The sequence below is a fragment of the Gekko japonicus genome, unplaced genomic scaffold (assembly GCF_001447785.1).
Source record: "Gekko japonicus isolate JY-2015 unplaced genomic scaffold, Gekko_japonicus_V1.1 scaffold1259, whole genome shotgun sequence".
NCBI lineage: Eukaryota > Metazoa > Chordata > Lepidosauria > Squamata > Gekkonidae > Gekko > Gekko japonicus.
In genome coordinates, this window is record NW_015175396.1 from 413625 (window position 1) to 437539 (window position 23915).

The 23915-nt window shown below is 49.0% G+C and overlaps 1 protein-coding gene across 1 annotated transcript in view; it reads right to left on the minus strand.

The window, feature by feature from the left end:
• HCN4 (hyperpolarization activated cyclic nucleotide gated potassium channel 4) overlaps positions 1–23915 on the minus strand; it is a 184403-nt gene that overhangs the window by 117170 nt on the left and 43318 nt on the right. The gene's annotated exons all lie outside the window — the stretch shown is intronic.

Consider the following 23915-nt stretch of genomic DNA (forward strand, 5'->3'; position numbering starts at 1 on the left):
GGGGGAGCAGAGGAAAAAAGAACGCTTTAACTTTCAATGCATTCTCAAACCCCCCCCCCCCCGCAGGCTGGCTTGGAGGATGCATGTAAAATTAAAGTTGCTTTCTTTCCACCTCTCCCTCCCTCCCCCCATCTATTTGCTTTTTGTGTTTCTTTCTCTTTTTCTCTCTCTTTCCACCTCTTTCATTCTTTCTACATCTCTTTCTCTCTCTCTCTCTCTCTCTCTTTCTCTCTGACAAATAAATATCATTAGCATACAAATAAATATCACTGGACAAATAAATATCATTATCTGTTTTTACCCTTTTTGTTTTTATTTTGGGCAGTCTCATTTATAATGTTAATAAAAAGCAAATCTGCATATTTTTCAATACAAACGTGTGTGTCATATTTGTTCATGTCTTGCGGCTCTCAAACATCTGACGTTTATTCTGTGTGGCTCTTATGTTAAGCAAGTTTGGCCATTCTTGGCATAGATCATAAGATTCTCGTATCAGTTAACACTGAACAAGTTTATATATTTTTTTTCATGTTTAGTATTTACAGATCTATAGCTGGGGTCTTCAATGTGGTGCCTGTGGGGAAATAAGAACACTACCGAAAAGTTTTTACAATGATAACAATCACAATACTATATATAATTGTAAGTGTTAAGTCCTTCTTCCTCTTACCAATAACCAGGGGTCATTTCCTGCAGGAGCGCACAGGAGCGGAGCTCCGGCAGTAAAGAGCCCAGGGGGTGGGCACATGCAACAAGCCTCGCCCCCTGCTCCCATCAGCTCCAGGCCACAAGGCACAAGAAGCAGCCGGGTAAGTTGCAGAGTCCCCCTCCCCCCGATAGCAATCCAAAACAATCCAGTGGCACCTTTAAGGCCAAGGTTTATTCAGGTACAAGTTCTCCCTCCTCTGTGAGGGCAGATCAGCGCGTCCCATCCCCCCCCATAGCTAGCAATCCAAAAGAGTCCAGTGGTGCCTGAGCAGTTGGTGCTGCCTTCTCACACTTCCGGTGATGTCAGGGTGTGTGACATATGCAAATAAGCTATGCTAATGAGTTATGCTAATGAGCTCCTGCACCTCTTTTTCTACGAAATGACCCCTGCCGATGACCCATATGGTTTGATTCTTTTTTACGGAAAATCCCAAGACCCAGGCGACACACGCTGGAACAGTTCCATTTGTTCCAACTGTTTAGCTAGCGCAGTCCCTTGTTTTCCCGTATCTGGACCCTGGAGAACCACTGCCCTCATTATGCTGCTCTCTACAAAAATAAGGAATCCTTTCATAACTGAAAACTAAAGGTCAGAAAGAAGGCGTCTAGAGCCAGTGCTTTATTTTATTAAAAACATATTTATGCTACCTTTCAACCTGATTTGGGGCCCCAAGGCGGCACACTTTGAAACATGGAAAGTTAAAAAGAACATTGAAAATTATAAAATAATTCAGTACAAACGCATAAACCAACACCACCAGAAGCAGGGAGGAGGGCCAGTAACCGTTTTATCCGGGGTATGCCAAAGGAAACAAGAAAAGTCTTCGCCCACAGGTGGAAAACACCAATAGAGGGATACAGATGAATTTTCCTGAGGAAGGTGTTCCAAAGTTGCCATGACCAAAGACGATCCTGCACTGGCTTTTCCCTCCATTGTTTTAGCAAACCCACATTGGAATAGAAATTCCCCCTGCATTGCATGCTGCTTTCACTTCCTTTGATGATCGGATTTTATGGTACCCTCTACACTGCATGCCGCTTTCACTTCCTTTGATCATAGGCTTTTATGGTACCCTCTGCATTGCATGCTGCTTTCACTTCCTTTGATCATCGGATTTTATGGTACCCTCTACACTGCATGCCGCTTTCACTTTCTTTGGTCATAGGCTTTTATGGTACCCTCTGCATTGCATGCTGCTGTCACTTTCTTTGATCACCAGGTTTTATGGTACCCTCTACAATGCATGCCACTTTCACTTTCTTTGGTCATAGGCTTTTATGGTACCCTCTGCATTGCATGCTGCTGTCACTTTCTTTGATCATCGGGTTTTATGGTACCCTCTACACTGCATGCTGCTTTCACTTTCTTTGATCATAGGCTTTTATGGTACCCTCTACACTGCACGCCGCTTTCACTTCCTTTGATCATCGGGTTTTGTGGTACCCTCTACACTGCATGCCGCTTTCACTTTGTTTGATCATAGGGTTTTATCACACCCTCTGCATAGATTTAAGGCCATTTTATGGCCATTCAGGGGTGATTTTGCAGTCAGGACCAGGTTGGCCTCGGATATCTGAATATGGTTTTGAGCTCCACCTTTCCCTCAGTGTTAAGAAAACGTGGAACCAGTGCCAGAAGTAGAACCAGCCCAAGAAAACCTTTTCTCGGGTTGCCATGCGTCTAGCCTCAGACATGCATAGGGGATCTGTGCGCAGACTGAAGTGTTACAGTCCAGGAGAAAAAAGTTTATTTCTTCAGAGAGGACAATGCCTAAAACCACAGTCATGGAGGGAACGGTCATCGAGGAAACAGCCAGCGGTGAAGCTTTTGCAGAATGCAAAGTTCTGAACCTGATCCTGAAATGGCAACAGAATACCAAACATAGACATGTAGGACCCGAGGAAAATAGTCCTCTTCCTCGCCGTGGCTGTTTTCGACTGGTGAAAATGGTATGGGATGGAAGCCTAAAGCTCCTCCTTCTCCCTTGCAGTCTTTGGAGCTGACAGAGAGGTTTTTAAAGGTGCGGCTGAGAGCCAAATTGTGTCACGCATATGGTGCATTTAAGGTCCTGGCTGTCACATACAACAGTGGTGGCGAACCTATGGCACGGGTGCCAGAGGTGGCACTCAGAGCCCTCTCTGTGGGCACGCATGCCATCGCCCCAGCCAGGCCCAGACCATCATTAAAGTGTCGAATTCTCTGCCAAATAATTTTAAGTCAACGAAAGCATTTGGGATTGCTTTCCTCACTTTGTTTGGATCATCTTAAGTTAATGTATGAGTTGTTTTTTCTAAAGTAAAACCTCAGTATTCAGGTTAAATTGCAGTGTTGGCACTTTGCGATCAATAAGTGGGTTTTGGGTCGCAGTTTGGGCGCTCAGTCTCTAACAGAGTCCTCCATGGCCTGACATAACAGAGTCCTCCATGGCCTCGACCCCTCTTATCTGTGGGACCGCTTCGCTCCCTATGCTCCACCACCCCAACTTCGCTCAAGTGAACAGGGGCTTCTGCAGGTGCCAACCTGCAATGGGCAGAATCCACAACCACCTGTACATGTGCTTTCTCCATTGCAGCGCTCCCCTTGTGGGAACGGTTTGCCTGAGGAGGCCAGGAAACCTCCCGCTCTCCTGGCTTTCCGTAAGCTATGCAAAAGTGAACTATTCAAGGGGGCTTTTCTGAGCAGGTAACAGGGTTGCACTGTGGTGGTGGACTCAGGGCTCTTTTTGTAGAAAAAGCCCAGCAGGAACTCATTAGCATAATAGGCCACACCCAACAGCAGAAACTCGTTAGCATATTGGGCCACACCCCTGACAGCACAGCTCATTAGCACATTAGGCAGCACCCCCATGTTGCCAGAAGTGTGCTCATCCAGCCACACCCACCTTTTGCTTCTTATTCTGTTTACCTTGTTTGTTGTCAAAACCCATGGCTTTTTTTGTAGCAGGAACTCCTTTGCATGTTAGGCCACACACCCCTAATGTAGCCAATCCTAATGAGTTTCTGCTGTTAGGTGTGGCCTGTTATGCTAATGAGTTCCTGCTGGGCGTGGCCAACTCAGGAGCCAGCCAGAACTCCATTCCTGTGCGTTCCTGCCCAAAAATAGCCCTGGTGGTGGTGGTGGTGGTGGTGGAAAGTGCCGTGAAGTCACCCAGCTGACCTATGGAGGCCCTGTACAGTTTTAAAGGCAAGAGACGTCTGGAGGTGGTTTTGCCATTGCTGGCTTCCACATCACGGCCCTGCTATTCCTTGGTGGTCTCCCACCCAAGTCCTCACCAGGGCCGACTCTGCTTAGCATCTGAGATTTGACGAGACCATCCAGGTCAGGGGTGCCTTGAAGGTGGAAAGTGCAGTCAAGTTGCAGCCAAGTTAGGGAGACCCTGTAGGGGCTTTCGAGGCAAGAGACGTTCAGGGGTGGTTTGCCATTGCCTGGCTCTGCGTCACGACCCCGGAATTCCTTGTTGGTCTCCCAGCCAGATACTAAACCAGGGCCAACCCTGCTTAGCTTCCAAGATCTGATGAGAGCTCTTTGGGGGCGGAAAGTGCTGTCAAATCACAGCGCACACATGGCAATCCTGCAGGGTTTCAAGGCGAGAGAGCCTCACCGACGGTTTGCCATTGCCTGCCTCTGCGTAGCAACCCTGGACTTCCTAGGTGGGCTCCCGTCCAAGTACTTACCCAGGGCCGACCCTGCTTAACTGCTGAGATCTGGTGAGATCAGGCTAACCTGGGCCATCCAGGTTGGGGCTCAGGGCCGCGCTGTACGAAATGGTTCTACAAACTTGCTTGGATAAATGTCTGAGACGGAGGTCCATACTCCGGTGCGTGGCTACTGTAAGTAGGATCCCCCATTTCTGTAATTTTTGTACTGGTTACTGTGTCTTGTGAATACTTCTACTATGCTTCTGCTTCTGGTTCTACAAACTTGCTTGGATAAATGTCTGAGACAGAGGTCCATACTCCGGTGCGTGGCTACTGTAAGTAGGATCCCCCATTTCTGTAATTTTTGTACTGGTTACTGTGTCTTGTGAATACTTCTACTATGCTTCTGCTTCTGGTTCTACAAACTTGCTTGGATAAATGTCTGAGACAGAGGTCCAGCAACCCTGGACTTCCTAGGTGGGCTCCCGTCCAAGTACTTACCCAGGGCCGACCCTGCTTAACTGCTGAGATCTGGTGAGATCAGGCTAACCTGGGCCATCCAGGTTGGGGCTCAGGGCCGCGCTGTACGAAATGGTTCTACAAACTTGCTTGGATAAATGTCTGAGACGGAGGTCCATACTCCGGTGCGTGGCTACTGTAAGTAGGATCCCCCATTTCTGTAATTTTTGTACTGGTTACTGTGTCTTGTGAATACTTCTACTATGCTTCTGCTTCTGGTTCTACAAACTTGCTTGGATAAATGTCTGAGACGGAGGTCCATACTCCGGTGCGTGGCTACTGTAAGTAGGATCCCCCATTTCTGTAATTTTTGTACTGGTTACTGCTTGCTTGGATATATGTCTGAGACGGAGGTCCATACTCCGGTGCGTGGCTACTGTAAGCGGGATCCCCCATTTCTGTAATTTTTGTACTGCTTACTGTGCCTTGAGAATACTTCTGCTACTCTTCTGTTTTTTTCTGGTGGTTCCAGACCTCTAAAATCCTAATGCCCTGGTTACCAAATGTCCCATTTTAGTGATTAGACTGACTCTCTATGTGTCGTGCCTGTGAGAAAGGCGGACTGTAAATAACGTTAAATAACAACAACAACAACAAAATAGAATTAAAAAAACTTTGCCCCTGAATAAGGCCTTTCCTGGACGAGCGTGCTCCATGAAGAATGGTGCCACGACTGAAGGCGTCCAGAGAAGTGTTTCCAAAGCAGAGCTCAAATCACGGGCAGGTTCCTGACCTGGATAGCCCAGGCAAGCCCGATCTCGCCAGATCTCGGAAGCTAAGCAGGGCCGACCGTGGCGAGTATTTGGATGGGAGGCTTCCAAGGAATACCAGGGCTGGGAGGCAGAGGCAGGCAATCAAGCCACTTCTCTGAATGTCCTCCGTGCCCCAGTAGGAGTCGCCAGAGGTCGCCATGACTTCCAAGCATGTGTGCACGCACACAAACACACACACACCAAAAAGCATGGGCAGGTTCATTGGATGAGGAGCAGATCCTTCCAATATCCTGGTCCCAAGCGAGTCAGTTATGATCTCAAACGTTAAAAACCAGACCTTTGAATCGTGCCTGGGAACACAGTGTCAGCCAGCACGGATTCCTTCATGCCTCTACGATGAGATCCAAATTGCCACGTTCCAGCTCTGGGTTGGAAAATACCTGGAGATTTGTGTGGTGGAGCCCGGGGAGGTCAGGGTTTGGGGAGGGACCTCAGCAGAGCACAATACCCTCCAAAGCAGCCATTTTCTCCAGGGGAGCTGATCTCTACTGTCTGGAGAGCAGTAGGGGGAGGTCCCCAGGTCCCACCTGGAGGTTGGCAACCCTATGTTGCCCCTGGAAACTGGCATTCATGAGCAATGCTCCCTCTAAGCTGTGGAGTCATGTGAGCAAAAATTCTACTTTGTGAGCTACTGGCATTAAAGTTGTGAGCGAGCAATTTGGCTACTGCATAAATTAGTTTGCTCTGGAGCCATCCTTCCTGAGCTAAGACAAAAATGTGTGAGCTGGAAGCTGAAAAACTGTGAGCTAGCTCACACTAACTCAGCTTAGAGGGAACACTGTTCATGAGTATACTGCCATCGAACATTACGCTATCACGGCTAATAGACAGAGGGACCATAAATCCGTCTTATAAACTCACAGCTCATAGAAGTTCAAACCTATATAAAACTCCGGATATTTCACAAGTTTAGCTGACATCAACATTACTATATATTTTGAAATATTACGTTTTGGCCTCTGAAAATCACATTGGTTTCCCCCTGTATTAATCTTACCCCAAGGCAGCTAACTGTATTGATCTGCACAGGGCAGAACTTCTGGAAATTAAATTTCTTTTATGTTGAACGCGTTGTCAAATGGATGTTGAGTTACCATTTAGCTCCCTGGCTTAATTTCCCAAGAAGAGTGTGTCAGGTCAATGGAAATTAGTTTAAATCATTAGTTACTGGGGAAGTCTATGACATACCCACATCATTACTGGCTATAGCCACTCAATTATTCCCCTTAAAGTCAGGTCAAGATTTGTGTAGAGAGACCAGAAGTCGACACAAAGGAAGAAGATCCATCCATAAAAGACATACATCAAAAGTAATATCTTAAGAGGCTTGCAAAGTTCTGAGTTTCACTGCTGCATTTGCCACGTCCACTCACTGGAATGACTGATGGAAACAGACTTGCCTGCTTCCCTTCATCTGTCCATCTCTAAAGTTGTTATTCGATACAGAAGAAGAGGAGGAGGAGGAGGAGACTGGATTTATACCCGCCCTTCACTCAGAGTCTCAGAGCATCTTACAATCTCCTTTCCTTCCTCTCCCCACAACAGACACCCTGTGAGGTAGGTGGGGCGGAGAGAGCTCTTTCGAAAACTGCTCTTGACAGAACAGCTCTGAGGGAACTTGTAACTGACCCAGGTTCACCCAGCTGGCTGTATGTGAAGGAGTGGGGAATCCAACCCGGTTCTCCCAGATCAGAGCCCGCACTCTTAATCACTACACCAAACCGGCTCTTCAGATACGTATCTTACTGCACGTTTATTTACAGAACACGCTTCGACTGTCTCGATCTGAAGCTACAACATGCAAAATTTTATTTTACTTTTATTTACCTCATTATTGGATCCCATGGGGACCCAATAAAGTAGTTTACATCCTTCTCCTCTCCTCCATTTAATCCCCAAAACACCCTGTGAGGTAGGTAAGGCTGGGAGCATGTGACTGGTCCAAGGTCACCCAGTGAGCATCCACAGCAGTGGGGATTTGAACGCAGGACTCCCAGATCCTAATTCGACAGTCTAACCACTACACCACACCAAAGCTGGTTTTGTGCAACCATGGAGGGGGCCGCAACTGATCTCAGAGACCCACGTTTTGTGCTTCTCATCACACCCCACCCCAAACAAGCCTGCATACATACAAGCAGCCTGAGGGAACAGGGCGCCAACAGACGTTCAACCAAACGCTTCTGAAATACTGGATCACAGCTTGGGATAAAATATGTACAAAAATGCATGTTTTATTCAAATAGTCAGGGTGACCTGCCAGAAAAATTATACCGAGGAACAATATGCCAGGAGGAACGACGTGTAAATAATCAGGGAAAAGCTGGGGGGATTTTACTCATTGTTAGGAACGTCCTGGTAGTGGAAAGAGTATACTAAAAAACCAAGCGCAGCTTTTTGTTGCTGGGTATAGGCTAGGGCGGGGTTCCCAGTGTGGTGCCCGTGGGTGCCGTACCACCCACTGAAACCTTCTTTTTGTTGTAAAATAGTCAAAAGTATTTAATACTTAATGTAGCTGTTAGTGTTATGTTTATTTGTAGTTATTCCATGTACCTTTTACCCTTAGAAATAAAGGGTTTTTTAAAGCAAAGACATACATGGGATAACTACAAATAAACATAACACTAACAGCTACATTTTCTAAGCTGTCTATAGTCAACGCTAACACAGAGATATTGGAGAATCTGTCCTTCTCCTCAACCCCTAGAAAGGAAGTCACCTGGAACAAACAACCAATCACTTATCACAGCAGAAGTTACTTTTCCCGGGCTCATTCCCCATTGGCTTACTGCCAGGTATCCCTTCCAGGTCAGTCTAAACAATAGCAATACTAGGCAAACAAGTTAACCCTATAATGACTGAATTGCCAGACCTTGTAAGCACATGCATTTCCAACACTTTTAGCACCCGACAACTGTTGCTAGGAAGGGGGTGGGCCCAAGGGGCTCCTACCCAGAAGGGCTTCTGATTTGGCTACGGGGATTAAAATAACATTGTTTCAGTGGCAATGGTTGGTTTTATTCTCTCTCACCCCTCTTTTCCAGTGTATTTTTGAGGTGTGTATGTGTGTGTGAAAGAGAGAGAGAGAGAGCTTGCATGTCTGGAAGTCATGGTTGACTTCTGGCAACCCCTACTGGGGACTGGACATTTCAGAGAGGTGGCTTGCTCTTGCCTGCCTCTGCGTCCTAGCCCTGGACTTCTTTGGAGGTCTCCCTTCCAAGCACTTGCCAGGGTCGGCCCTGCTTAGTTTCTGAGATCTGACGAGATCGGGCTTGCCTGGGCTATCCAGGTCAGGGCTCCAGGGGATTTTTTAATTACCCATCTTCTCCCCTGCAGCTGGGCTTTCTCTGGGTCTGTGGCTCCGCCCCCTGACGCAGCCATATTGTGGTTTTCCCCACCACTCTGTGTCAGAATTCCCCAGGCTCAAAAAGGCCGGGGACCCCTGAGCTAGGAAAAGCTGAAGGCGTCAGGAAAAGAGGAAGACACAACAGGAGATGGATAGACCCATTCTCAAGGTCATTAATTTATACTAAAGGTTTCCCTTGTTCGAAAGCCAGTCAAATCTGACTCTAGGGATGCGGTGCTCGTCTCCGTTTCCAAGCCGAAGAGCCAGCACTGTCCGAAGAAGTTTCCGTGGTCATGTGGCCGGCATGACTAAACGCCGAGGCGCACGGAACACTGTTACCGAAGTGGTACCTATTTGTCTACTTGCAATTTCTTGCTTTCGAACTGCTAGGTTGGCAGGAGCTGGGGCCAGAGAAAGGAGCTCACTCCGTCACACAGCACGAGGGTCTCGAACTATCGAACTACAGACCTTCCGGTCTGCAGCTCAGCGTCTTAACCTCTGAGCCGCGGCGGCTCCTCATTAATTCACAGGGTCACCACAATTCAGAAGTGACTTGACGGCACTTACACACACACACACAAACACACGGATGCCAGAGAGATGGCATTTTTTTAAAAAACGAGCAAAATTAACGGCACCAGCTTTGAGAATTAGAACTCAGCACTCTGGAATGAGCCTACTAGGGAGGGAGGGAGGGAGGAGGGTTGAGCAGGTCCCGGATCTGTGTCACTGGGTAGTGCCGTTGCCAAGCCCCAGATCTCTGGCAGCGACGCTTTCTTTTCCTAGCACAGCCGCTGGAACACCACCAAGATGCCGTTCAGAAAAGATACAATCTAAAAAGCGGTCCTGAAATCTCTGTGCCCCCATTGTTACAGATTTTGGTTTGTTCTCCGTTCTTCTGATTCTCTTTTCAGAGGCTTTTGGGGCCCTTAGGCGTCTGAGCTACTGGTGGGATGGAACAAAAGGTCAGTGAAGAGGAATGTACTTGGGGGTTGCTGATCAAAAACGATAAGATTCTCCAAACGAAATGTGTGGTTCTTAAAACAGTGTGTGCATTGGAAAAAAAACCCTACAGGGAAATATTTTAGGGAAAACTATTTTTCTTAAAGGTGGGTTTTTTTAAATGGTTCTGTTTCTTGGACAAATCAAAGCGGCTCGTGGGCCCTGGTAACTCCAAGATACAGAAACATTCATTAACTGGCAAATGCTCATTAAAGGCACGGGTAACGGAGTCAACCATTTCAAACTCTACTTCAAACCACTTCGTTAACTGCCTGAGATTTATTTCTCGGCTGTGAGGGGCTATTTTTGGGCAGGAACGCACAGGAACGGAGTTCCGGCTGGCTCCCAAGTTGGCCACGCCCAGCAGGAACTCATTAGCATAACAGACCACACCCAACAGCAGGAACTCATTAGGATTGGCTACGTTAGGGGTATGTGGCCTAACATGCAAAGGAGTTCCTGCTACAAAAAAAGCCCTGGTTTGACAACAAACAAGGTAAACAGAATAACAAGCAAAAGGTGGGTGTGGCTGGATGACCACACTTCTGGTAACATGGGGGGTGGGTCCTAATGTGCTAATGAGCTGTGCTGTCAGGGTGTGTGTGGCCCAATATGCTAATGAGTTCCTGCTGTTGGGTGTGGCCTATTAATCTAATGAGTTCCTGCTGGGCTTTTTCTACAAAAAGAGCCCAGGCTGTGACCATTGACTGGGATGATGCTTTAGCACGGCAGATACCGAAGGCCAACGTGGAGACACCCGCCCTTCTAGGGGCAAACCTTTTCACATCCAAAACAGGGAACAATAGGTGCGCACTGGGGAGGGTAGCTGAATTTTCCCCATCTTCTCCTCTTTGTTTCTTTGGGTTTTTTGCATTTTTCATACGTGCATGTGCACGCATGTGTGGGCACCTGGAAGTCATGCCGACCTCTGTGTGTGCAGCCACTGTGTGGGCACCTGGAAGTCATGCCGACCTCTGTGTGTGCAGCCACTGTGTATGCACCTGGAAGTCATGCTGACCTCTGGCGACGGCACCTTACTGGGGGCCTGGAGGATATTCAGAGAGGTGGCTGAATACAGCCTGCCCCCACCTCCTGCCTCTGGTATTCCAAGGAGGTCTCCCATCCAACTACTTGCCAGAGTCGACCCTGCGTAGCTTCCGAGATCTGACGAGATCGGGCTTGCCTGGGGTATCCGGGCCAGGGCAATCTCCCCCATCTTCTTGAGCCCTCCATACTTCAGGCACTTTTCTCCCCAGACCATCTTCTGATAGGAGGAGTGAGTCGAGCAAAGCGTTTGGAGTAAAGGAGCACGGGTTAAGTAAGCCAGAGGGGGGAAACATAAGCATAGCACGAGCAGCATATAGAGAGACCCTTGAACAATCAACGGCCCGGCCCGCCTAGCGTAATGCGGATGACCAGGATAGTCCTTGGCAGGCAGAGATTGATGGATTCCCAAAATTAAACTAGTAAGCAAGGGGCATGGGTTATTGCAATGTTCTTATCCCTGTGCAAGTTCACACACTCTGCCTTCAAGCCCCACCCCAAACTTCTACAGAAGACGAGAGAAGAAGAGATTGGATTTATACACCGCCCTTCACTACCCAAAGGTGTCTCAGAGCGGCTTACAAACTCCTTTCCCTTCCCCTCCCCACAACAGACGCCCTGTGAGGTAGGTGGGGCTGAGAGAGCTCTGACAGAAACGGCTTTTTTTCAAGGACAGCTCTTATCAGAACTACGGCTTGCCCAAGGCTATCCAGTCAGGTGGAAGTGGAGGAGTGGGGAATCAAACCCGGTTCTCCCAGAACAGAGTCCGCGCTCCTAACCACTACACCAGACTGGCTCCTGTTCAGCCAGTTCAGTAGGCGTGGGCGCTGATACCGGCTCCTAAGGGAACTGCATATCCCAACAACATCAACAACAACAACATCATCATCATTATTACCCTAAAAAGGGTAATGTGACCACACATACTGACCCCCAAGGAAATCCTGGGTGCTCACCAGATCTGATCCTCCAGTGGCTACCCGTGGCTGCTACTGCAAGCACAGATAACCCCTTCATTGAAAAGAAGGCAGCCGGTAACAAGCCCTGCCTTACAATGGCCTTGCCCACTTTCTGAAAAGCTCGGCGGGCATCAGCGGAAGTACGGGCAGGTGCCCACGGGTGCCACACTGGAGATCCCTGCCCTAAATGAAAGTGAACCACAGCACTGGGGCAGCTGCAGAAAAGGCCCTGCTCCTAGTGAAGGCCAATCTTGCCCCCACGAGATGTGGTATCTGGAACGTGGGCTTGTTGACAGATCTTACAAGCGCTGGGATGGGAGAGAGTGGTCCATGTGAAAGAAGAGGCTCCCTGAGATAAAGCTGGGCCTGGACTGCTGACTTGAGGCTATAACAACCAAATCCAGTATCTTGAGTCGGGTCCAGAAGCACACAGCGATGCAGACGCACAGACCCCTGTGATATCATAATTTTTCAGTCCTGAAAGAGGGCTGCCATGCGGCATTGATGACTGGACACTGGTCAACAGGAATCCCAAGGTCTCTGCACTGCAGGGAACAAGCCTCATGGTTCTTTTGATCCAAGCCAGAGTCCTTACTGGATTGGATCCAAAAGGTACTCTTTCCACTGTGAACAGATAGGCTCTTTTCCTCCCACTGAAGGAATCTTCCTGCAGTAGCTCAATTCCTAGAAGGGAACCTGTGAATCCAACCTACAGCCTGAGTAATACCCATGGGCAGGGGTCATTTCGTAGAAAAAGAGGTGCAGGAGCTCATTAGCACCGGAAGTGTGTCAGAAGGCAACACCCACCGCTCAGGCTCCACTGGACTGTTTTGGATTGCTAGCTATTGGGGGGGGGGATTTGCAGATTTGTCCTCACAGAGGAGGGAGAGCTTGTACCTGAATAAAACTTGGTCTTAAAGGTGCCACTGGACTGTTTTGGGCCAGGGGGCCAGGGGGGGCTCTGCAACTTACCTGGCTGCTTCTTGCTCTGCCTGAGGGCTGCTAGGAGCAGGGGGTGGGGCTTGTTGCATGTGCCCGCCTCCTGGGCTCTTTACTGCCGGAGCTCCACTCCTGCACGCTCCTGCAGGAAATGACCCCTGCCCATGGGGGGCATGCACAGCTGGGTACAACATCATGTGAGAATTTTGTGGATCATCTGTCTGCTGAGAAAACAGTATTTATTGTTTTTTTTTTATTTAGACAGTTTTTATCCCACCGGTCCACCCTGAAAGAGACCCGAAGGCTCCTCGTGAAAACGATGCCCTCGTGAAAACGATGCCCTCGTGAAAACGATGTCCCCAACCATGGTGCTCGTGGGCGCCATGGCAACCGCTGACACCTTTTCTGGTGCACGCCAGGTGTTTTTAGGAAGTGGGTGGGGCTTTTTGCCCAACAGGGCTTCGGAATGGCTACTGGAGTCTTTGACTGGCTGTGCAGATTTTTTAAAATGTTGCTTTGTCAGCAGCTGCCCACCAATGTTCCCTCTAAGCTGTGGAGTTATGTGAGCAAAAGGTCTACTATGTGAGCTACTGGCATTAAAGTTGTGAGCAAGGATTTGGCTACTGCATAAATCAGTTTGCTTTGGAGCCATCCTTCCTGAGATAAGACAAAAATGTGTGAGCTGGAGGCTAAAAAACCTGTGAGCTAGCTCACACTAACTCAGCTTAGAGGGAACACTGCTGCCCACCACAGCACAAAAATCTTCACTTGTGGGACTGAAGTCAAGCTATGGTGATCATTCTGTGTCTCTGGCTCTGCCTCACGCGGCAAAAATTTTGGGGCCGCCATTCTGCGGCTGCGCCCACCATGTTGTGTCAGAATGCCAAAGGTGCCTGCAGGCTCAAAGAGGTTAAACAAACCGCATGAAAGATCAGCCTTAAGAACCTTTAGAGGAATACACAAATATAAGCACTAATTAAAACACTAAACCCAAATTTAGGGTTCCAAGCTCCAGGTTGGGAAATGCTTGGAGATTTTGGGGGTAGAGCTTTAGGAGGGCAGGGTTTGGGGAGGGGACGGATTTCTGTGGGGTATAATGCCATAGAGTCCACCTGCCAAAGCAGCCATTTTCTCCAGGGGAACTGATCCCTGTCGCCTGAATATCAGTTGTAACAGCAGGAGATCTCCAGCTACCACCTGGAGGTTGGCAACCCAGCCCAAGCCGGCCAAGTGTATTAAGAAGAACAAAAATCCACGCCGCTTCCCCGATGTGCGCTGAAAGCTAAGGAGATGCAATTTTATTAGAAGCCCAATTTATGGTTTGGAAACAGGATGTTCCCATTCCATTCAAGACAGGAGATGTCACAGAAATAATGAAAGGGTGTTTTTTGCAAGTCGTTCTATAAAAGCTCTGACCTAAACACGCCCGACCATTCCCTGCCCGGCAGAACTTTCTCTTTGGCAGAGGAAGAGGGTTCTCAAATCTATATTTATCAGGAGACACTCACCCACCCACCCACAAAAAAAGTTCAAATTCATTATCGTTCTAACTGCACACAGACACAAGCCTAAGGACTCCCTAGAGGTATGTGCTCAGCACACTAGATCAGAAAACACCACTGCCCTAAATACGAAATCTTAAGGCCCTGAAAGACTGGCTGACTGTTCCAAAGCCTTAAAAAACAATAATGTTTCTGCGCCTCTCGTCTCCTCATGGGAAGCAGCAATGAGGCATTTCTTTGCTTTTTAAAAAAATGTGCATTGTTTTCACTGGTTTCAACCCACCTCATTTTGACTGCACTTCCTAATTTTTTTTTAATGCCATTTTATGCGGTTTTTAGGTCATACGCCGGGGTCCCTAATTTCATTGAGCCTGTGGGAACCTATGGAATTTTGAAAACAGGGAGTGGGCACCAAAATGGCTGCCTTGGGGGACACGGCCCATCACAAAATGGCTGCCATGGTGTAATTGAGCCAACTGCAAAATGGCTGCCTTGGGGACCGGGCTAACCACAAAATGGCTGCCATGGGGCAAATAAGACAATCACAAAATGGCTGCCATGATGTGGGACATGCCCAATCACAAAATGGTTGCCTTGGGGGACAGGGCCCATCACAAAATGGCTGCCATGGGACAAATGAGCCAATTGCAAAATGGCTGCCTTGGGGAACAGGCCCAATCACAAAAATGGTGGCCACAAAGGTCAGTCCCAATCACGAACCTGTCTGCAATGAGGAACAGGCCCAGTCGTAAAATGGGCGCCATGATGTGGGACAGGCCCAATCACAAAATGGCTGCCAGAAGGGACAGGGCCAATTACAACATTTGGGGAGGCTGCAAGCCAATCAACCTCCTACAATGGTGGTGGGTGTTTATGCCTCCTGGGTTCTTCTGAAGAACCTCCTGTTCTAGTGAGACAGAGGACAACAAGGACTGGCTCTTTGCTTTTGAGAAGAATAGGGTTGCCAGACCCCATGTTCGGGTGGGTTTTCCCCCAATTTTGGGGGGCTTGAGCTTGCTGTCGGCCAGCTAGCTAGCGGGAGAAGCCCCACCCCCAAACAGGGACATTGCACAACAATGTTCTACTTTTGGGGCATAACTCAATGGTTTTAAGCCAAAAAAGCCATAGAGTTTTACTCAAAATGCAGAACGTTACCATGCAACATCCCTGCCCACCCCCCAGAACACCCCCAATCCCCCCCCCTGGCAAGCCAAGGGGACCTGGCAATCCTAAAGAAAAATGGGAGGAATTCAGGCAAGGAATGAGAAACTGCTGCAAAAACAGCTCGTTTTTCGCAACAGAGAAAGAGACTGAAATGGAGAAAAATCAAACTCGACAGCTGGTTCAAAAGCTGGTCTCATCCTAACGGTGAGCCTTGAAGGGGGGAAGAGAGCAAAAAGAATTCAGCTAGAGCTGTATTTCATCTTTAGAGCTGAGCTGAACTTTGTGGGACCGGGGCTTTTCATGAACATTTTCCATCCCCTTCTGTCATGACCACTCCCCTCCAGCCCAACCACCTCAGTGACTCTGATTCAGAAGAAGAAGAAGAGAAAAAAAAGATTGTTTATACCCCACCCTTCACTACCCAAAGGAGGCTTACAATTCCTTTCCCTTCCCCTCCCCACAACAGGCACCCTGTGGGCTGAGAGAGCTCTTTCAAGAACTGCCCTTGAGAGAACAGCTCTGAAAGAACTTGTGACTGACCCAAGGTCACACCAGCAGCTGTATATCGAGGAGTGGAGAATCAAACCTGGTTCTCCCAGATTAGAGTTTGCACTCTTAACCACAACACCTAACTGGCTCTCAGACAGGGATGCCAGGCTCTAGGTGTGGCCTGGAGATCTCCTGGAATTACGACTGATGTCCAGACAACAGAAATCAGGCCCCCGTGGAAAAAAAACAGCTGGTTTGCAGGGTTGACTCTATAGGGCATTATGCCCCACTGAGGTCCCTTCCCTCCTCAGGCGTCACCTCAGTTTCTTCTTCCTCACCCATGAAGCTGAAGACTGCAGGAATGGCTAGTGGTAGGGAAACTGCACAGAAGGCCAATGCAGGGCTGGTGGCGTCAGGGATTGGCATAGTCCACTGCCAGTCTGAGTGATGACCCCAGCAACGCCCACAGACCAAAAGGAAAGGGCTGGCTTGACGGTGCACATACTGGGTGCGGTCAGACGGCGTGCTGAGAGCGGGTTAAACTGCTCCGGTTCTAACCGGATTATATTTGATCTGGATAATCGCAATCACTTGCTCCCTGGCGTCTACACTACTGACGCGCTGGAGTGTACATCGGTGGGTTTTAAAAAATTTTTCTCAGTTTGCGCATGCACATAGGCGCCCCTCTGTAGAATGGGGGGAAACTATCATGGCGCATGTGCAGAACCACCAGGGCAAATCAATCCAACCCCTCCAACAAAAGACTTCCCTTTAAATGTTTGACCCGAAAATGGCCTCCATGAGATCCCGAAATCATCTAAACGCTAAAACAAGTGACCGTTTAAATGTCGCACACCGCCAACGCATTAAAAAAATGGCGGGCGAAAAGCGGAAGCCTCAGGCAGCTTTTGAGCGGGGAGAGGGTTTAAACCACAAGTGGCTCGACACTGCAAGAGCAATCAGACATCTGAAAAGTGCAGCTAGAACCGGAGAATCAGGGAAACACCACTTGAGGACCTGGTAACAAAATACTCTGTTTTAAAGGGGGCTTGAGCTGGAAAGCGACGGCTGGGGACGGTGTGCAGATGTTGGGTGTGTGAACGTGGATATAAAATCCGTTACTGAAGCATGCTGAAAGCAGACTAAATGGCCCATCTGAACGCACCCATTGTCTGTTGCCTCCACCGTGCATGTATGCATGTACAGACACGCAAACATGAATGGGCACACTTGTGGATGAGTCCCCCCTGCCCCCGGTTATTTTGTTCATGCCTCCTCCAAGCTTGAAGGAGGAGGACGACGAGGAGGAGATTGGATTTATACCCCACCCTTCACTACCCGAAGGAGTCTCCCAGTAGTTTACAATCTCCTTTCCCTTCACCTCCCCACAACAGACACCCGGTGAGGTAGGTGGGGCTGAGAGAGCTCTTTCGAGAACTGCTCATGAAGAGAACCGCTAAAGAACTTGTGCCTGACCCAAGGTCACACCAGCAGCTGCACATGAAGACGTCGGGAATCAAACCCGGTTCTCCCAGATTAGAGTCTGCACTCCTAACCACTGGCTCCCTTGCCCTGTCATATGCCCCACTATGTACATATGAAGTGGCCTCATACTGAATTCGACTTTCGGACCATCAAGGTCAGTATTGTCTACTCAGGCTGGAAGCAGCTCTCCGGAGTCTCAGCCTGAGGCCTTTCCCATCACCTACTGCAAAGAAAATACGGGCCAACGTTGTTGCCAGGGGTACTAGCTAATATTTATTTTAGTGGATATGCTGTGATTTAATTAACCGTTCATAACTTCGGTTTTATGGTTTTATAATATTTTAGACTGTACTCTATTTTATATAATTATCTTATGTTTTATAGTACTTTTCTCTGTTTTTGGTTTGTAATGGCCTATGGCTAAATACAATAAAACCCTCCTCTGTATAGATATTTACTGCCTGGTCCTTACTCGAGATGCTGGGAATCGAACTGGGACCTTCGGCACGCCAAGCAGATGCTCTGCCACTAAGCCACAGTCCTTCCCTGGCAACTTTGGTGCAAAAAAATGAACTTGGCAGGACCCTGGTGCAGCAGCATATACTTCATTACTTCTTGGAAGAGGGCAAGAGTGCCCCAATCTACTCTCCTCCCACCAAGAAATGAACCCCATTTTTTGGCACGGGCTTCTGGAACAATCTGGAAGGGCAGACACCGGAGCCGTGCAAGCCACTAGTCTCATGACCACCGTTTCCTCCATAGTTTGCAGTGTACTTGTGCTATAGAGAACCAGCAAATGGACCCAGCATTCCCCAGTCAGAAGCAGACCATATCCTAGCCCACAGCAGGTCCCCAATAGAGCTACCCACCTCCAAGTGGTGGCCGGAGATCTCTTGCGATTACAACTAGATCTCCAGGTGTCAGAGATTAGTTCCCCTGGAGCAGGGGTCATTTCGTAGAAAAAGAGGTACAGGAGCTCATTAGCATAACTCATTTGCATATGTCACACACCCCTGACATCACCGGAAGTGTGTCAGAAGGCTCCACTGGACTGTTTTGGATTGCTAGCTATTGGGGGTAGGGAGAACGTGTAGATCTGTCCTCATAGAGGAGGGAAAGCTTGTACCTGAATAAAGCTTGGTCTTAAAGGTGCCACTAGACTGTTTTGGACCGGGGGGGGGGGCCTCTGCAGTTTACCTGGCGGTTTCTTGCGCTGACTGAGGGCTGCTGGGAGCAGGGGGTGGGGCTTGCTGCATGTGCCCGCCCCCTGGGCTCTTTACTGCTGGACCTCCGCTCCTGTGCACTCCTGCAGGAAATGAGCCCTGCCCTGGAGAAAATTGTCACTTTTGAGACTGAACTCTATAGCATTATACCCCATTGAAGTCCCACCACTCTCCAAATCCTGCCTTCCTCAGGCTCCACCCCCTCAAATATCCAGGTATCTCCTGAGCTGGAGCTGGCAACCCTAGGTACCCAACCGTGATACCCTCTGAGCAATGCTCCCTCTAAGCTGTGGAGTCCTGTGAACAAAAATTCTACTTTGTGAGCTACTGGCATTAAAAGTTGTGAGCGAGCAATTTGGCGACTGCATAGATTAGTTTGCTCTGGAGCCACCCGTCCTGAGCCGAGGCAAAATTCTGCGAGCCAGAGGCTAAAAAACTGTGAGCTGGCTCACACTGACTCAGCTTAGAGGGAACACTGCCTCTGAGCACGGCTGAAGACTTTGCTCAGATGAGATATTCCAGGCTTTGACACAGTCCTGTAGCAGCAGTTGCCTTCCTATGCAATCCCCCCCCCTCCACCAGCACCTCTAAGCAGAATTACAAACACACACAACATCCTTGAAGCCCTACAGAAAATATCCCCCCTTTCCAGGCTTTACTTCAGTGGCTGAAACGTCAATAAGCGTTTTAAAAAAGCATAAAAGGCCGGCAACGGCAGAACTCTTTACTTTTCCCCGGCTCGTCGTATTACATAGATGGCTTTATCCTTTATCTCTGTGCCTAACCCTAGAGCCATTCGATGGGCCTTGGTGGAAAGCGAGACGATGCAGCTCCAAGCAAACGTTTATGCATGAATACAACATTCTAAGGGACCTGGGTGCCTCTGTAGTTTGAACCTTCGCTTTCATGTCTATAGAAAAACCCTCGGCTCTTTTTTGTTTGTTTTTGCATTTTTCTGGCTATTGATCCGGATTTCAACCTGTTTCTGCTGTCTCCGATGTTCACTGCAGAGCCGTTTCAAGCAGCCCCGTTTCCAGGGAAAACTTGCTGCTGTGTAAAGTTCTGTTTGACGAGCACATGAAAAATGACGAACATGGGCATTTCTGAGTTTTGGAACACAAAGAAGAAGAAGAGGAGAAGATTGGATTTATACCCCGCCCTTCACTACCCAAAGGTGTCTCAGAGCGGCTTACAAACTCCTTTCCCTTCCCCTCCCCACAACAGACAGGTAGGTGAGGTAGGTGGGGCTGAGAGAGCTCTGATAGAAACGGCTCTTTTTCAAGAACAGGTGTGCCAGAGTTATGGCTTGCCCAAGGTCATCCAGCTAGGTGCAAGTGGAGGAGTGGGGAATCAAACCCGGTTCTCCCAGATTAAAGTCCGCACACTTAACCACTACACCAAACAAAGCAACAAAGTGTTGAAAACATCCGCGGGGGTGGGGTGGGGAATAATGGTGCCTGAAACAGTACCAAAAAAAATGCCATAATTTGATTCTTGCACTGAGACTGTGACAGGGTGGTAATGGGAATGCAGGATTGCCAGTGTTGTGGGCGTTGCTGGATTAGACCAATATCCTGTTTCCCACAGTAGCCAACTACTGCTTGGGAAGGACCTGGTGGTTTAGGGGATGGAGCCTGGGGAGGGGACCACAGCAGGGTATATAACCATACCAAGCCACCCTCCGAAGCAGCCGTTTTCTCCATGGGACTGATCTCTGTCATCTAGACATTAGCTGTAATGCCACGAGATCTCCAGCCCCCTCCTGGAGATTGGCAACCCTATAAGATGCCCAGAAAACCAACAGCAGGGACATACAGGTCAAAGCTTTCCCGGTTTGGTGTAGTGGTTAGGAGTGCAGACTCTAATCTGGGAGAACCGGGTTTGATTCCCCACTCTTCCACATGCAGCCGCTGGTGTGACCTTGGGTCAGTCCTAAATTCTTTCAGAGCTGTTCTCTCAAGGGCAGTTCTCTCAGAGCTCTCTCAGCCCCACCTACCTCACAGGGTATCTGTTGTGGGGAGGGGAAAGGAAAAGAGACTGTAAGCCCCTCGAGACTCCTTCGGGTAGTGAAGGGCAGGGTATAAATCCAATCTCTTCTTCTTCATATTGCTGCCCCTTTCAACAATGGGCATTCAAGGATATACTGCCTCTGAACACAGAGGTTACATTTAGCTGTCATGGCTAACAGCAAATGATAGGTCTACCTTCCATGCATTGGCCTTGCCCTTTTCTGATGTCATCTAAGCCAGCGACCATCACTGCATATTGTGGCGGTCAGTTCTCTAAGTTCACTACTAGCGTTGCCAACCTCCAGTTGGGACCTGGAGATCTCCAGACATAAGTTCCCATGGGAAAAATGGCTGCTTTGGAGGGTGGACCGTATTGCACTACACCCCAATGAGATCCCTCCCCTCCCAAAAAGCCACCTTCCTCAGGTTCCACCTCCAAATCTCCAGGAATTCTCTAGCCTGGAGTTGGCAACCTTATTCATTGGCACATTGTTTGAAGGAGACTACTGTTGGTTTGTCCTGGATCTGCTGCCCGTCAACTACACTGGGTGTACGGGATTCTACCAGTATGGAGCAGAGGGACATTATGTATCTCTCCGCACTTCATCTGCCCCTGCCATAATGGTATAAACCTCTTAAAGTCGTCTTTTCATCCCAACCTGAGTCCACTCCACCCCCACCCCCCAGTCTTCAGCCATTCCTGGATTTTGTTCATCTGATTTTGGCCCAGAATTCTTCTCCTTTTTTGGGAAGCCGGGCAGGACTGCCTCGTAAACAAGCATGAGTTTGCATTTCACAGAGCACAAACGTTTCCAAAACAACCCAAAGGGCAGAATTGTGATTCGAAGTCACTGCCCACATCGGGGGCATGTGTAGGTGGTTCGGAGTCCTGGAAACGGCTCCCACAGCATTCTGCATGGAGCCACTGAATGGAATGTGGGGGGACAGCCCGGCTGAAATTCTCATCCAGAGAGCCCAAACAAATCAGCACAGGCCGTGAGCCTGAAAGTACAGGGACGCGTTCTGCCAAATGTCTGCAAAGCCAGGGAGATTTAGGGCCACAGCATCTTCAAATTTCTTCCCTCCACACCTAATCTCACTGTCGCTTCCTCCCTATGCGCTTATTCAGGGGTCCCCAACCTTTCTGAGTCTGTGGGCACCTTTGGAATTCTGGGCTAAGGTTGCCAGACCCCTCCGGTGGAGGAGGGGGTCCCCCGTTGCCAGGCTGTAACCCCAGCTGCCAATCAGCTGGCTGGCGGGGGGGTGGGCTTACCAGGAAAAAGGAGAAGGCCAAATCTCGTTGCTGGCGTCGCACACATTTTTCTCTTAGCTCAGGAAGGATGGCTCCAGAGCAAACTAATATATGCAGTAGCCCAATTGCTTAATCACAACTCTAATGCCAGTAGCTCACAAAGTAGAATTTTTCCTCACAAGACTCCACAGCTTAGAGGGAGCATTGGTCATCACACCAGCAAAGGGCAGACGATGCTCTGGTATCTGGGCAAAAACTCTACAGGAGAAGCTGATCCCACCATAGAGTTTTTGCCCAAATACCAGAGCGTTGCCCAGCCGTTGCTGGCATGATGACATCACTTCCTGCGTGACACCAGCGATGAGGCCTAAGCTTTTCTCTTTCCCCTTGTAAGTCCCCCCATCTCCTGCTGGTTGCCAGGAGGGACCTGGCAACCCTAATTCTGGCACAGCATGCTGGGCTCAGCATTAAAATGGCTGCCAAAGGAGGTGGGGCCAGCCACAAAATGGCTGCCAGAGGAGGTGGAGCCAGCCAAAAAATGGCTGCCACAGCTGAATTTCAGTCACACAGTGAAGATCCTTGTGCTGTGGTGGCAGTTGCTGACAAAGCAACATTTTTAAAAAATCTAGCCAATTTAATCTCCAATGGCCAATCAGAAGCCTTGCTGGGTAACAGCCCCACCTGGCCCTGCTCACTTTCTAAAAACACTTGGCAGGTACCAGGAAAGATTGGAGACCCCCTGCCCTAGGCAACTGCCTAGGTTTGTCTAGTGGTCACACACTAGGGAGAGAAGATGGACAACAAAGATGTTTAAATAAATAAATACCAGTCATGTGGCCAAAAGAGGCAGAATCCAGTTTCTGAACCTGCCTAAGCTTAAAAGGAATTTTCTCCACCACTGAGTGACTTCTCCTTGCTGCACTGCAGGTCCCCTCAGCGCATGCGCAGAGGGGGGGGCAGGAGGCTTTTGCTGTCTACACATGCACATTAGCACCCGTTCCTCCAAAAGAAGAGCAATAAAAGGCAACGTTATAGGAGCTGGTAACCTCAGGGACCCTACCTATGGGTTGAAAACTATGGCTTTCAAGCAGGGGTCCCCAACCTTTTCAAACCGGTGGGCATCTTTTGATTCCGGACACCGGGTGGTAGGCACCACTGTTCCCTCTAAGCTGAGTTAGTGTGAGCTAGCTCACAGTTTTTTAGCCTCCGGCTCACACCTTTTTTTTTAGCTCAGGAAGGATGGCTCCAAAGCAAACTAATTTATGCAGTAGCCAAATCGCTCGCTCACAGCTTTAATGCCAGTAGCTCCCAAATTTTTGCTCACAAGACTCCACAGCTTAGAGGGAGCATTGGTAGGCACAACAGCAAAATGGCTATTGCAGGAGGTGGCACCAACCAAAAAATCGCTGCCACGGGAAGCAGAGCCACACACAGAGGTAGCACAAATGCAGGGCACGAGTGGGGTAATTTTAAAAATGCACTGGGAAAAGAAAAGGGAGAGAAAATTAAGCAGCTACTGCTAAAACAATGCTATTTTGATCTGCACAGCCGATTGGATCCTCAGTGGCTGACCAGAAGCCGTGCTGAGCCCCTACCCACTTTCTAAAAACCCTCGGTAGGCACCACAGAAGGTGCCGGGGGGCACCGTGACACTCACGGGCACCATGCTGGAGACCCCCAGCTCTAGAGGAAGAGAAGCCAATGCTGGATCAGGCCAAAGGCCCATCCAGTCCAACACTCTGTCACACAGTGGCCAAAAATACCAGGTGCCATTAGGAGGTCCACCAGTGGGGCCAGGACACTAGAAGCCCTCCCAAATGTCCCCCCCCCAAGCACCAAGAATACAGAGCATCACTTGCCCC